We start from the raw sequence: 14,680 nt of genomic DNA, 5'->3' as shown, positions 1-14,680 counted from the left end.
CCCTGAGCAGTGTCCGTACACATGCTGTGGCTCCGGCAGAACATGCGATATTTCCCACCCAGTGGCACCCTTAAGAAAAACTGCACTCCCTGCGGTGAAGCTTTGGCAGCAAAGTCGAGGATGTGGAAAGTCTAGGGCGGTACACAGTGGCGCAGCTGGTAGAGCTGCTGCCTCAGAATGCAGAAACCCAGGTTCAATCCTGACTTTGGGTGCTGTGTGTGTGTGGAGTTTGCAGGTTTCTCCCTGTGACCGTGTAGGTTTCCTCCGGATGCTCCAGTTTCCTCCCACACCCCCAAGAACGTACGGGTCCGCAGGTTATTTGGCCTCTGTAAGTTGCCCCTAGTGTGTAGGGGGAGTGGAGGAGAAAATGGGATAATAACATTGAATAAGTGATTAAGAAGGAACTGCAGATGCTGGAAAATCGAAGGTACACAAAAAAGCTGGAGAAACTCAGCGGGTGCAGCAGCGTCTATGGAGCGAAGGAAATAGGCAACGTTTCGGCCCGAAACTTTGCCTATTTCCTTCGCTCCATAGATGCTGCTGCACCCGCTGAGTTTTTCCAGCTTTTTTGTGTACCTTTGAATAAGTGATTGATGGTTGGTGGGGGTTTGGTGGACCTAGGGGCCTGCTTCCATGCAATATCATTGAATGTAAAAGATATTGCCCATCAGGAGGATGTGTACCACGGAGGGGAACGGTGCCTGCTTGTGCTTGCTGTCCTGGCTGCTGGATGATGCACATTTGAGAGGTGCTGTCAGCCTTGGCGTGTGCAAGAGTCTTGTCTGCCTGCTCCTTCCCAGCATCACCAGTGCAGGGCCACAAAAACCTTGCCAACACCATGCCGGCGTGGAGTCTGTAACCACATCCTACATCCAGCAAGTTTCAGCTTTTGAAAGAAACGTGTGCACACAATGGGTGAAAGAAAGCCATATCCCCATAGCAACATTCAACAATTCATGACTAGAATGGCCAGGGTGAAATAGCAGAGATGGTAAACTCCCTACCATAAAGAGCAGCGAGAATGAGCAGTGTACCTCCCTCAGCTACTGCACAAGATCGTGCCTCATTTTCCTCAACTGTCGTCCCATTCCCCTTTATTCCTTGTGCACAAAGACCCAGTGATCTCAGCTTGAAAATGCTCTGGCTGAGCAGAAGAGAGCAATAAAAGCTGCTGAAGGTGTACAAACAACCTCTCCTCCTCTCTGTCCCACATGCTGGGTTGATGTCCAGTTCCAGTGTACCAGCAGAGCAAGGCCACTCAGAATGTGTCTCAACAAGATCTCAATTCTTCCCAGCTTTACGCCATTCTTACTCATGGCTGATCATTACTGATCAGACAACTCGCGTTCCAGAAATCAACTTTTGAATCTACACAGCTTCACCAGGCAAGGATGTAATATGTTGGGTAGAGGGCTAAATTGCAGACTATTTTCCAGATGAAGTCTCACCAACCACGGTACATTAGCAGTCCAGTAAGACACCTGGACTCCATGTTCTTTCTGCTTGCAAGAAGTCAAACTATTGGAGGAGAAGACGCAAGGTGCTGGAGTAACTCAGCGCGTCAGGCAGCATCTCAAGGGACATGAATAGTTGACGTTTCGGGTCAGGACCCTTCTTCACCTGTTGAAGCAAGACTTATCAGACACCTGAAACTGACTGTCCATTTCCTCCATAGATGCTGCCTGACCTGTTGAGTTCCTCCCAACATTTTTATTTTTGCCCGGGATTCCAGCATTTGCAGTCTTGAGTCTGTTCTGCCACTAAGGCAGCGCTGTGATGCTTTTGAACGAATGGCTCAATGCTACTTTATTATCACATGTGCACAGTTACATTATTTTTTGCATAGATCACATGTTTTGGTGCCAGTTACAAAAAGTCTAAAGTCCAGTCCACACACTCGATGTACTGGAGCAGCTCCCGATCCAGGTAAGCCCCAAGCTGCTGCAGGGTGGGCCTGGATTGGCGTGACCCGCCAACTGACCTCGCCCAACCGCCTCTGTGTCCCAGGGGCACCTCCTGCAGCCGACCTTGTAGGCACTGGATGCAATACCACGGCCCCTCTCCTAATAGCCCACTCCTCACATCTGTCGTCACCAATGGCTCCCTCCTCCTCGCCTCTCTGATCTTCGGGGCCAAGCTCAACGGCTTCCGAGCTTCCTCCCCGCAGGCAGCGGGCCTCGGCGGCTTCCCCCTGCCAGCAGCGGCTGCCGGGTCTCCCAGGCGGGTTCCCAGCTCAGCAGCATCCTAGGCCGCCATGGGGGGCAGTGGAGCATCCTTCATCCTGCTCCGCAGTGCATCCGGGAAGCCGGATACCCAGTCCCCACTGCACATTGTCTACTAGTTCCTCACCACAGATTATGTGTATTTCCTGTCAAAGTACATATCCCCACATTTCACTCCACTCGGCACCTCCTTAACCTATCTACATGTTTCCTTGAGGAGGTTTGGAACTCACTCTCCCATCTCACTTTGTATTGTCTTCGATTTGTTACCATTTAACCAACGTATTAGTTTAAATCGGGGGTTCCCAACCTTTTTTGTCCTGTTTACCCCTGGCAACTTTAACAGCACCTAACGATGTTATTTCACTTATTTATGAACAACTAATGATGAACAGATACCGATATACCAGAACCAAACCACAGTCAGTCAATGAGAAAAAAACATGTACAAATCCAGAATCAACAAATTTACCCCCTGGATAGGTGAAATTTACCCCTTGGGGGGTAAATTTACCCCAGGTTGGGAACCCTTGGTTTAAATTCTGAATACCCAAGAGCCCAGAACTGATTCAAGTGAAGCCCCACCAATAAACCGCTAACCTGAAAATCGTTCTTTTATTTTTCAACACAGGGAACTGCAGGTTTGCAAAGAAAGACACAGTGTTGGAGTAACTTAGTAGGCCAGGCTACATCTCCAGAGATGCTCAAAACATATCTGTTCATAAAACTATTTGATCTCTGCGAATTAGATTATTTAAAAAAAAACAATTTTCCTAACAATGAAACCCAGCATCATCACATTGTTCAGCTATTTGGTCCAGTTCTCTATGTCTCGCTTCCTTTCTAAGTCAATAGTAAGGACACAAGGAACTGAAGATGTTGGATTACAAAAATAGAAGACACAAAGTGCTGAAGTAACTCAGTGGGTCAGGCAGCATCTTTGGAGAACATGGATACGTGACAATTCAGGTTGGGTTCCTTCTTTAGGGTTGCATCCTGAAATGTTACTATCCATGTTCTCCAGAGATGCTGCCTCACTTATTCAGTAAAGGGCCTGTCCCACTTGCCGATTTTTTTTTTCGGCGACTGTTGGCGTCATATCAGTGTCCCCAAAAGATTTTGAACATTTCAAAATCCAGCGGCGACACTTGAAAAAACACTGCGCATCAAATGTCATCATGGCACGTCAGCACCGCATCACACCGCAAATTTTTCGGTGACCTGATACGTCAGTCCACGATGCCGGCGGTCGCCGAAAAAATCGGCAAGTGGGACAGGCCCTTAACTTTGTGTCAAGTTAAATTTGAAGAGTGTTGAACAGAAGAAAAGGCTGACAATCTGGAACGTTGACTATTTCTCCCATCACAGGTGCTGTCTGATCTGTGGAGTATGTGGTGATCTTTCCAAATTACCTCTGATCCTTTCCGTTTTTTGTTTTTTTTTTAGTTTGCACTTAGTGAATTTCACTTATTAAAAAAGGTTGTAATGCATCGACTTTGTCTTTCAGTTTAACCAAATTGAAACAGCACAAATACATTCAAAGTCCTAATTGAAATTTCTCGTGCTCTGCAATTAGTTTTAAAGTAATGATTTATACCTAAAATGTATACATGCAGATATATATAAACTCAAGGTGAATGCCCACATTGATTTGACAGCAATCTTTCACAAACAACAGCGGTGGACGGGTAACTGGGAATCTGCTCAACTTACATGTCCATCTAATTCTGTTGTCCTCCCATTTTCTCCCAGGATACCATTGCCTGATTGATATTGGTTTATTACTTTTCTTTTCACTGTACCTCAGAACACATGACGATAATAAACTAAAGATTATTGTCTGGTGTACCGAGATGCAGCGAAAAGCTTTGTGCACTATCCTTTACATCATGCTATACATGAGTCCAATCAAGTCATACACAAGTACAACAGGTAACGTGAAAAGAAGAATACCAGATTGCAGGATATAGCGCTACAGTTACAGGGAAGAGTGCGATGTTCACAATGAGGTAGGTTGGAAGATCGGGTCTACACCCGGGCGAATGGGAAGACCATTCAGCAGTCTGATCACAGCTGAGAAGAAGCTCTTCCTCAATCTGGTACGTGCTTGTAGGTTTTTGTATCTTCCCGATGTGAGAAGAGTGAATGATTTGGGTGAAAATGATCTTTGATTTTGATGGCTGGGTGAGGTGTAGATGGAGTCGATGGTGGGAATTCTGGTCTGTGTGATGGACTGGGCTATATCCACAACTCAGCAATTACTTGTGGTCTATGGCAGAGCTGTTGCCAAACCAAGCTGTAATGCAAACCCATAGGATGCTTTCTACAGTGCATTTACAGAAGTTGGTAAAAGTTGTCGGAGACTACTTACTATGTGTGTGTGTGTGTAGTGCATTGCACATCATGATGAATTAATGCCTATCCTGAAGCTGGTATGCATGTAGAAATGTTCTGCTGTAGTTTCACCAAAGTTTGCTCATCCAGAGGATGAGGGGGGGACCTCATTGAAACGTACTGAATAGTGAAAGGCCTGGATAGAGTGAATGTGGAGAGGATGTTTCTACTCATGGGAGAGTCTAGAACCAGAGGGCATAGCCTCAGAATAAAAGGACTTGCCTTTGGAAAAATGAGGAGTTTCTTTAATGAGAGTGGTGAATCTGGAACTCATTGCCACGGGTGGCTGTGGAGGCCAAGTCATTAAATCTTTTTAAGGCGGAGATTGATAGACACTTGATTGGTAAGGTTGTCAAGGTTAATGCAGGAGAATTGGGTTTAGTGGGGAAGATAAATGGATAGATAAAAAGATAGGGAAAGAAAGATCCTTTGTCATTGAATGGCAGAGTAGACTCGATGAGGCGAATGGCCTACTTCTGCTCCTATGACTTATGAGGCTGGCACAAGCAGTACAAACATCTCACAGCTTGAGTTGGTTCAATCCTGGCCGGCACTGTCTGTGCTTCCTCCCACATCCTGGCGAAAAAATAAAACGGGAAGGCGGCTCAATCGTGGCTCACAAGGGGAATTAAGGATGGTGTTAAATCCAAGGAAGAGGTGTATAAATTGGCCTGGGGAAACAGCAAACCAGAGGATAGGGAGAAATTTAGAATTCATCAGAGGGGGAAAGAAAGCATGAAAGAAAGATTGCGGGGAATATAAAAACGGACTTAAAAGCTTCTTTAGATATGTGAAGAGGAAAAGATTAGTGAAAACAAATGTAGGTCCCTTACAGTCAGAAACAGGTGAATTTATAATGGGAAACAAGGAAATGGCAGACCAGTTAAACGAGTACTTTGTGTTCCTTAGTGAAGACAGAACCAATCTACCAGAAAAACTGGGGGCCGAGGATCTAATGGGAGGCAGGAACTGAAGGGAATCCACATTAGTCGGGAAATGGTGTGAGGTAAATTGTTGGGACTGAAGGCAGATAAATCCCTGGGGCCTGATGGTCTGCATCCCAGAGTACTCGAGGTGGCCCTAGAAATCGTGGATGCTTTGGTGATCATTTTCCAATGTTCTATAGACTCTGGATCAGTTCCTGTGGACTGGAGGGTAGCCAATGTAACCCCATTTTTTAAGAAAGGAGGGAGAGAGAGGAATTATAGATCAGTTAGCCTAAGTGGGGAAGATGCTTGAGTCGATTATTAAAGATGTATTTGGAAAGCAGTGAAGGATCGGTCAAAGTCAGCATGGATTTATGAAAGGGAAATCATGCTTGACTAATCTTCTGGATTTTTCTGAGGATGTAACAAGTAGAATGGATAAGGAACAGCCGGTGAATGTGTATCTGCCAGATGCAGTATAATGTGGATAAATGTGAGGTTATCCACTTTGGTGGCAAGAACAGGAAGGCAGATTATTATCTGAATAATAATAATAATGGATGGGATTTATATAGCGCCTAGTGTCAGATTAAGAAAAGGGGAGATGCAACGAGACCTGGGTGTCCTTGTACATCAGTCATAGAAAGTAAGCATGCAGGTACAGCAAGTAGTGAAGAAAGCTAATGGCATGTTGGCCTTCATAGCGAGAGGATTTGAGTTTAGGAGCAAGGAGGTCCTACTGCAGTTGTACAGGGCCCTGGTGAGACCACACCTGGAGTATTGGACTGACATATGATGAAAGAATGGAGCGACTGGGCTTGTATTCATTGGAATTTAGAAGGATTAGAGGGGATGTTATAGAAACATAACATTCTTAAAGGATTGGACAGGCTAGATGCAGGATGTTCTCCATGTTGGGGGAGTCCAGAACTAGGGGTCGCAGTTTAAGAATGAGGGGTAGGCCATTTTTGACTGCAATGAGGAAAAACTTTTCACTCAGTTGTGAATCTGTGGAATTCTCTTCCACAGAAGTCAGTGGAGGCCAATTCACTGGATTTCTCCAAGAGAAAGTTAGATTTGGCTCTTAGAGTTAACGGAATCATGGGATATGGGGGGAAAAGCACGAACGGGGTACTGATCAGCCGTGATCATATTGAATGGCGGAGCTGGCTCGAAGGGCCGAATGGCCCACCCCAGCACCTAGTTTCTTTGTTTCTATTCCAGAAACACACTGGTTATCAGATTCATGGACTTCCCAAGTGTTGGTTGGTGATTCGGGGTGGAGTTAATGAGCACAGGAGAGAGAACGGGTTACAGGAAAGCAAGTGGGAGAATGGCTCAATGGCTGCCAATGTCATGATGAGAAATGGTCCCATTGTCCGGCGGGGGGAGAGGAGGAGGAGGGGGGAAGAGGAGGAGGAGGGGGGGCGAGGATGAGGGGGCAGAGGAGGAGGGGGGGGAGGGAGAGGAGGAGGAGGCGGGTGAGTCTGAGGAGAGGGGGGAAGAATAGGAGGAGGAGGGGGAGAGGAGGAGCGATGAGGGGGCAGCGTCGGAGGGGGGAAGGCGAGGAGGAGGGTGAGGGAGAGAGGAGGAGGGGAAGCGGAGGAGGGAGTGGGGGATCAGAGGAGGAGGGGGGGGACAGCGGAGGAGGGGGGGTCAGAGGAGGAGGGGGAAGACAGACGAGTGGGGGAGGAGGCTGGGGGGAGACGGAGGAGGGTGGAGAAGACTAGGAGAGAGGGGGGAAGAGGATATGGAGGAGGGGGGGAAGAGGGGAGGAGGGTGGGGAGAGGAGTCGGATGGGGAGAGGATGGAGGAGGAGGGGGAGAGGAGGGAGAGGGAGGAGGACTAGGAGGAGGGGGGAGAGGGGAAGGAGGGGGGAAGCGAGGAGGTGGAAGGCGAGGAGGAGGGGGGGGAGAGGAGGAGGAGGGGGGGAGGGAAGACGAGGAGGAGGGGGGAGACGAGGAGGAGGGGGGGGCGGGAGGAGGGGAGAATAGGAGGAGGGGAAGAGGAGGGGGGAGGGGGGAGAGGAGGAGGGGGAGAGGAGGAGGGGGAGAGGAGGAGGGGGGTAGAGAGAGGGGGAGAGCAGGAGGGGGAGAGGAGGAGGGGGAGAGGAGGAATAGGAGAGGAGGAGGAGGAAGAGGAGAGGAGGAGGAGGATTAGGAGGGGGAGAGGAGGAGGGGGAGAGGAGGGGGAGCGGAGGAGGAGGGGGGAGGGAGGAGAGGAGGAGGAGGAAGAGGAGAGGAGGAGGAGGAAGAGGAGGGGGGAGAGGAGGAGGAGGAAGAGGAGGGGGGAGAGGAGGAGGAGGGGGAGAGGAGGAGGAGGGGGAGAGGAGGAGGAGGGGGGAGAGGAGGAGGAGGGGGGAAGAATAGGAGGAGGGGGGAGAGGAGGAGGAGGGGGAGAGGAGGAGGAGGAGGAGGAGGGGGGAGAGGGACCCGAGAGCTCTAGTTCTTCACTTGCAGTGCAGTCTTCAGCTATGATCTTTGGTCATTAGCCGATGGGCTGACTTTTGAATAACGGGGGGAAGAGGGAGGGGTGGAGGGGGTGACGTCACTCGCAGCGCAAGCAGACGTAGCGCGAGCAGACGGCAGCCAGGCAGGTCCATTGTGACGTCATCAGCGAAAAACAGGCTTTTTTTACATCAAAGTTTGATCGGATTTATGAAGATTTTCATTAATAACTCAAGAAATAAAGCACAACATTTTCAGATAAGGCGATTTCGGACTACAACGGGTAAATCTCTACCAGAATATGTTAAAAAAATTACTGTTAGCACGTCGTTTTTTCGAGAAGATGTGACAAGACACAAACAAATAAATACACACACACACACACATCCACACACATCCACATACACACACACACACACACACACATCCACATACACACACACACACACACACACACACACCACACACACACACACACACATCCACACACACACACACACACCACACACACACACACACACACACATCCACATACACACACACACACACACCACACACACATCCACACACATCCACACACACACACACACACACACACACACACACACACACACACATACAAGATCGGAGTTTTATAGTTTTAAGGATGTGCAGGACAAGTTTTTAACTAAGTGTGGTGGGTGCCTGGAACGTGCTGACAGGGGTCCTGTTCCATGTGTATAATTTTGTTGGAGTTATAGCAGCTCTCTCTCAACGACCGACACACTCTGCAGAGATGGGAACAAAAGAAATGGGAGCAGCGGTGGACCACTCTGGTCGGGGAACCCACTCCGGCATTCAAGCTCACAGCTGATGAACTTTTCTAATTTTCTGCACGATACTCCCTATCCCTTAGAACAGTACAGTACAGGAACACGCCCTTCGGACCACAATGTGCCAAACATGATGACAAGTTTGAAAGTAATTCCTTTGCCTGCACATGGTCCATCACAGGAGCCGACCAGACAAAAGGCAATTCTGGATTTAGTGTCCAATGAACCAGATTTGATAAGAGAACTTGAGGTAAAGGAACTGCTTGGAGGTAGTGGTCATAATATGATTAGTTTTAATCTGCAATTTGCGAAGGAGAAGGTTAAATCGGAAGTGTCAGGGATGGCAGGAATTTCTGGGCATAATCCAGAAGACGCAGGATTATTTCATTCCAAAAAGGAAAAAAGATTCTAAGGGGAGTAGGGGGCAACTGTGGCTGACAAGAGAAGTTAGGGATAGAATAAAGCTAAAAGAAAAGATGTATAACACATCAAAGAATAGCCGGAAGCCAGAGGATTATGAAACTTTCATAGGACAACAGAATGAAACAAAACAGGCAATACGGGCTGAAAAGATGAAGTACGAGGGGAAGGTGGCCAGGAATATAAAGGACAGTAAAAGCTTCTTTAGATATGTTAAGGGAAAAAGAGTAGCAAAGTCAAATGTGGGTCCCTTGAAGGCAGACACGGGTGAAATTATTATGGGGAACAAGGAAATGGCAGAAGAGTTGAATAGGTACTTCGGATCTGCCTTCACTAAGGAAGACACAAACAATCTCCCAGATGTACTGGAGGACAGAGGATCTAAGGGGGTAGAGGAACTGAAAGAAATTTTTATTAGGCGAGAAATAGTATTGGGTAGGCTAATGGGACTGAAGGATGATAAATCCCCTGGGCCTGATAGTCTGCATCCCAGGGTCCTCAGGGAGGTGGCTCTAGAAATAGTGGACGCATTGGTGATCATTTTCCAATGTTCAATAGATTCAGGATCAGTTTCTGTGGATTGGAGGATAGCTAATGTTATCCCACTTTTCAAGAAAGGAGCGAGAGAGAAAACGTGGAATTACAGACCAGTTAGCCTGACTTCAGTGGTGGGAATGATGCTGGAGTCAATTATTAAAGAGGTAATAATGGGGCATTTGGATAGCAGTAAAAGGATTAGTCCAAGTCAACATGGATTTATGAAAGTAAAATCATGCTTGACTAATCTTCTGGAATTTTTTGAGGATGTGACAAGTAAAATGGATGAAGGGGTGCCAGTGGATGTAGTGTATCTAGACTTTCAGAAAGCTTTTGATAAGGTCCCGCACGGGAGACTGGTGACTAAAATTAGAGCACATGGTATTGGGGGTATGGTGTTGACATGGATAGAAAATTGGTTGGCAGACAGGAAGCAAAGAGACAGGAAGTGAATGGGTCCTTTTCAGAATGTGGCGAGTGGAGTGCCGCAAGGCTCGGTGTTGGGGCCAAAGATCCTATAGCGGAGCAAGATAGGCTACTCCTGCGAAATGCAATGGGCTGACGTGTAGTATGCTACGGAGGGGATCCTGGGCATTCTTCCCCGCCCATTTCAGTGTAATCAACGTTGCGGGGGAACAGTTTTTGTGCGTGATATAGGGTTAGATTCATAATTCTGTTAGTTCATACTTCTGTTAATTCTTGTTAAAGAATAAAATGTTTATAAACACACATACATGAATGTGATATAAATGTATATAATCATATAACACACACAATTATATTTCTTCTGATTTTTATATCCAATGATGAACTTTATTTCAGACTAGACAAGGGACATTAAATAATAAACATTGTAAACCTCCCCGCAACTTCACACACACTAGGCCCTATCCCACCCAACTCTTCCCCCCCCCCCGGCACTCCCCCCGCACTACAATGTCTCCCCCCCTCCTATGCTGTAGTTCCTTAACCCACCAGCCCCCAACCCCACATCTCTCCCCATGCTCTCTGCACCCCGGCCCCTACACCACCTCTCCCTCCCAAAGATCTTATTGCGGAGCGCCGCTATAAGATCTTTGCTCTCTCCCTCCCCCGGCCCTACCTAACCCTCCTGCGCCACCACTACCCCACTTACACTACTCCCCTCCTCTCTCCCCGCTGACCAGGGCCGCACACCCCTTCTCCCCGCTGCCCCGGACCCCTTCTCCCCACTGACCCGGGCCTCACACCTCCTCTCCCCACCCAAGTCAAAGACTTGCGAAGATACGGGAGCGGAGGCGGAAGCAAAGATCCGATCTTTGGCCGGAAGCAAGATGGCAGAACAAGATTGCGGAGGCTGGTTGCTATAATGGGTCCTATAATCACCCATGAATCTGCCCATGACCGTACTACGTGTTTTGCCTGGGAGTAGGCCATCTTGCTCTGCTATAAGATCTTTGGTTGTGGCCGCAACTGTGTACCATATATATTAATGATTTGGAAGAGGGCATTAGGAGCAACACTAGCAAGTTTGTGGATGACACAAAGCTGGGTGGCAGTGTGAATTGTGAAGAGGATGTTTGGAGGTTGCAGGGTGGCCTGGACAGGTTGAGTGTGTGGGAAGACGCGTGGCAGATGCAGTATAATATAGATAAATGTGAGGTTATCCACTTTGGCAGCAAAAACAAGAGGGCAGATTATTATCTCAATGGGGTTAGGTTAGGTAAGGGGGAGGTACAGCGAGACCTGGGTGTCCTTGTACACCGGTCACTGAAAGTTGGCGTGCAGGTACAGCAGGCAGTGAAGAAAGCTAATGGAATGTTGGCCTTCATAACAAGAGGATTTCAGTATAGGAGTAAAGAGGTTCTTCTGTAGTTGTATTGGGCTCTGGTGAGACCACATCTGGAGTATTGTGTACAGTTTTGGTCTCCTAATTTGAGGAAGGACATCCTTGTGATTGAGGCAGTGCAGCGTAGGTTCACGAGATTGATCCCTGGGATGGCGGGACTGTCATATGAGGAAACATTGAAGATATAGATAGATAGATATGCCATTTATTGTCACTATACATGTACAATGAGATTAAAAGCATCTCGTACTCAGTGCATACATATAATTTAGTACAAAAAACAAGAAACAGAATACAAAACAAGGGGGGGGGGGATAGGTGCACAATTCTGCGGCGCTATATACATATCTATAAAGGCAAAATGGTGAAGGATGAATAGGTAGTATTCTTAGGCAGATTTTTAAAGTTATATTAAAATATTAAAAATTATTTTAAAAATATTAAAAATTACAATTACAATACACATTACAATTCCAAATTTCAGTACGTGGATAGAGTAGATGGAAGTCCGGGTGTTGGGCTGTGAAGTCAGTGCATGTGTGAGTTAAGAGTAGTTATGACTTTCGGAAAACAACTGTTCCTGAGTCTATTTGTCCTAGTTTTGATGCACCTATAGCGCCTTCCAGAGGGCAGCAGGTCGAACAGTCCAAACGCAGGATTGGAGATGTCCTTGATGATATTCTTTGCCCTGCTAAGGCAACGGGATGTATAAATATCCATCAGGGAGGGGAGAGGGCAACCAATGATCTTCTGTGCTGTCCTAGTTACCCTCTGAAGCCTCTCCCTGTCTGCCATGGTGCAGCTGCCGTACCATGCTGTAATGCAGTATGTCAGCAGGCTCTCGATGGACGAGCGGTAGAAGGTCAGCAGCAGGTTAGAGTCCAGGTTGTGCTTCCTGAAAATACTAGGCTTGTATTCACAGGAGTTTAGAACGATGAGGGGGTGATCTTATAGAAACATAAAATTATAAAAGGACTGGACAAGCTAGATGCAGAAAAAATGTTCCCAATGTGGGGCGAGTCCAGAACCAGGGGTCACAGTCTTAGAATAAAGGGGAGGCCATTTAAGACTGAGGTGAGAAAAAACTTTTTCACCCAGAGAGTTGTGAATTTGTGGAATTCCCTGCCACAGAGGGCAGTGGAGGCCAAGTCACTGGATGGATTTAAGAGAGGGTGAGATAGAGCTCTGGGGGCTAGTGGATATGGGGAGAAGGCAGGCACGGGTTATTGATAGGGGACGATCAGCCATGATCACAATGAATGGCGGTGCTGGCTTGAAGGGCCGCATGGCCTCCTCCTGCACCTATTTTCTATGTTTTTATCTAAAAGCCTCGTAAATGGACCTGATGGTATACCCGATCGAATTCTCAAAACCTGTGCAGACCAACTGGCTGGGTTTTTTTAGCACACTTTCAACCTCTCACTACTGAGGTTTGAGGTTCCCACCTGCTTTACGAGGGCATCAATAATACCGGTGCCCAAGAAGAGTAAGGTGACGTGCCTCAACGACTATCGGCCAGTGGCACTAACGTCTGTGGTGATGAAGTGCTTTGAGAGGTTGATCATGGTGGATCTCAACTCCTACCTCAGCAGGAACCTCGACCCACTGCAGTTCGCCTACCATCACAACAGGTCAACAACGGTGGATGCTATCTCACCTCCTCTACACTCTGCATTGGATCACTTGGACGATAAGAACACTTGCATCAGGCTGTTGTTTATAGACTACAGCTCGGTGTTCAATACCATCATCCCCTCATAGCTGGGTGCCAGATATATTCGTGCCCGGGTGGTGTTAGAGAGGGACTACTAAGAGGGGCGACCTTCTACAGGGGTACCATTGAGAGCATACTGACCTACAGCATCACTTCCTGGTTTGGGAGCTGCAAGGCTTACGAACAAAGACAGCTAAACAGGATAGTGAAAGCCAGTGGGATCATTAGTGCCCACTCCCTTTCCTGTTGGAGATCCACCAGAAGCGCTGCATCTGCAGAGCAATCTCCATCATTAAGGATCCTTACCACCCACCCCACCACATCTTCTCCATTCTGCAATCTAGGAGGAGGTACAGGAGTATCAGCTGCAGAACCAGCAGGATATTAAACAGCTTCGTCCCACAAGTAATAAAAATGGTTAACGGACTGTGTCCCCTCCCAATACACAAACACCCCCACATCTAACCTCGCCCAAACCCTGACAGCTAGACAGCTAGATTTGAGTATAGGAGCAGGGAGGTTCTACTGCAGTTGTACAGGGTCTTGGTGAGACCACACCTGGAGGATTGCGTACAGTTTTGGTCTCCAAATCTGAGGAAGGACATTATTGCCATAGAGGGAGTGCAGAGAAGGTTCACCAGACTAGGGGTCACAGGTTAAGGATAGAGGGGAAATCCTTTGAGACTGAGATGAGAAAAACATTTTTCATACAGAGAGTGGTGAATCTCTGGAACTCTCTGCCACAGAAGGTAGTTGAGGCCAGTTCATTGGCTATACTTAAGAGGGAGTTAGATGTGGCCCTTGTGGCTAAAGGGATCAGGGGGTATGGAGAGAAGGCAGGTACAGGATACTGAGTTGGATGATCAGCCATGATCATATTGAATGGCGGTGCAGGCTCGAAGGGCCGAATGGCCTACTCCTGCACTTATTTTCTATGTTTCTATGTAAAGTCACTGTTCGGTTTGAATGCATGCTTTTTGTTCAATTTTAGGTCTATTTTAGATATGATAATTTTTAAGTTGTATGTATTTATTTCTGTTTTTATTAATTACACTGACAAAAACTGATGAGAAACTATTTTTCGTTACTTCTGTGTATGCAAGCACTCGGTGAAATGGCAATAACGTTAATACTGAATACTAAATACTATGCGGTCCACGGGCACCCTGGAGGATTTCCGGGACTGCTGTGCACGTCGGAGGTTTGAATGCTTTCTTGACAAGGATTGTGTGATAGCTGTATAATAGTTTATCGTTTGTCGTGTATTATGGTGGTGGGTTCTTTTTTTTACTGTACTGTATATATATATATATTATTTTAGTATTTGAATACATATTTTTGATTTTTTTAAAAAGCTGGGTACCAAGCTCATGGAACTGG

The sequence above is a fragment of the Amblyraja radiata genome, chromosome 4, assembly GCF_010909765.2.
Source record: "Amblyraja radiata isolate CabotCenter1 chromosome 4, sAmbRad1.1.pri, whole genome shotgun sequence".
NCBI lineage: Eukaryota > Metazoa > Chordata > Chondrichthyes > Rajiformes > Rajidae > Amblyraja > Amblyraja radiata.
This window is presented reverse-complemented; position numbering follows the sequence as displayed.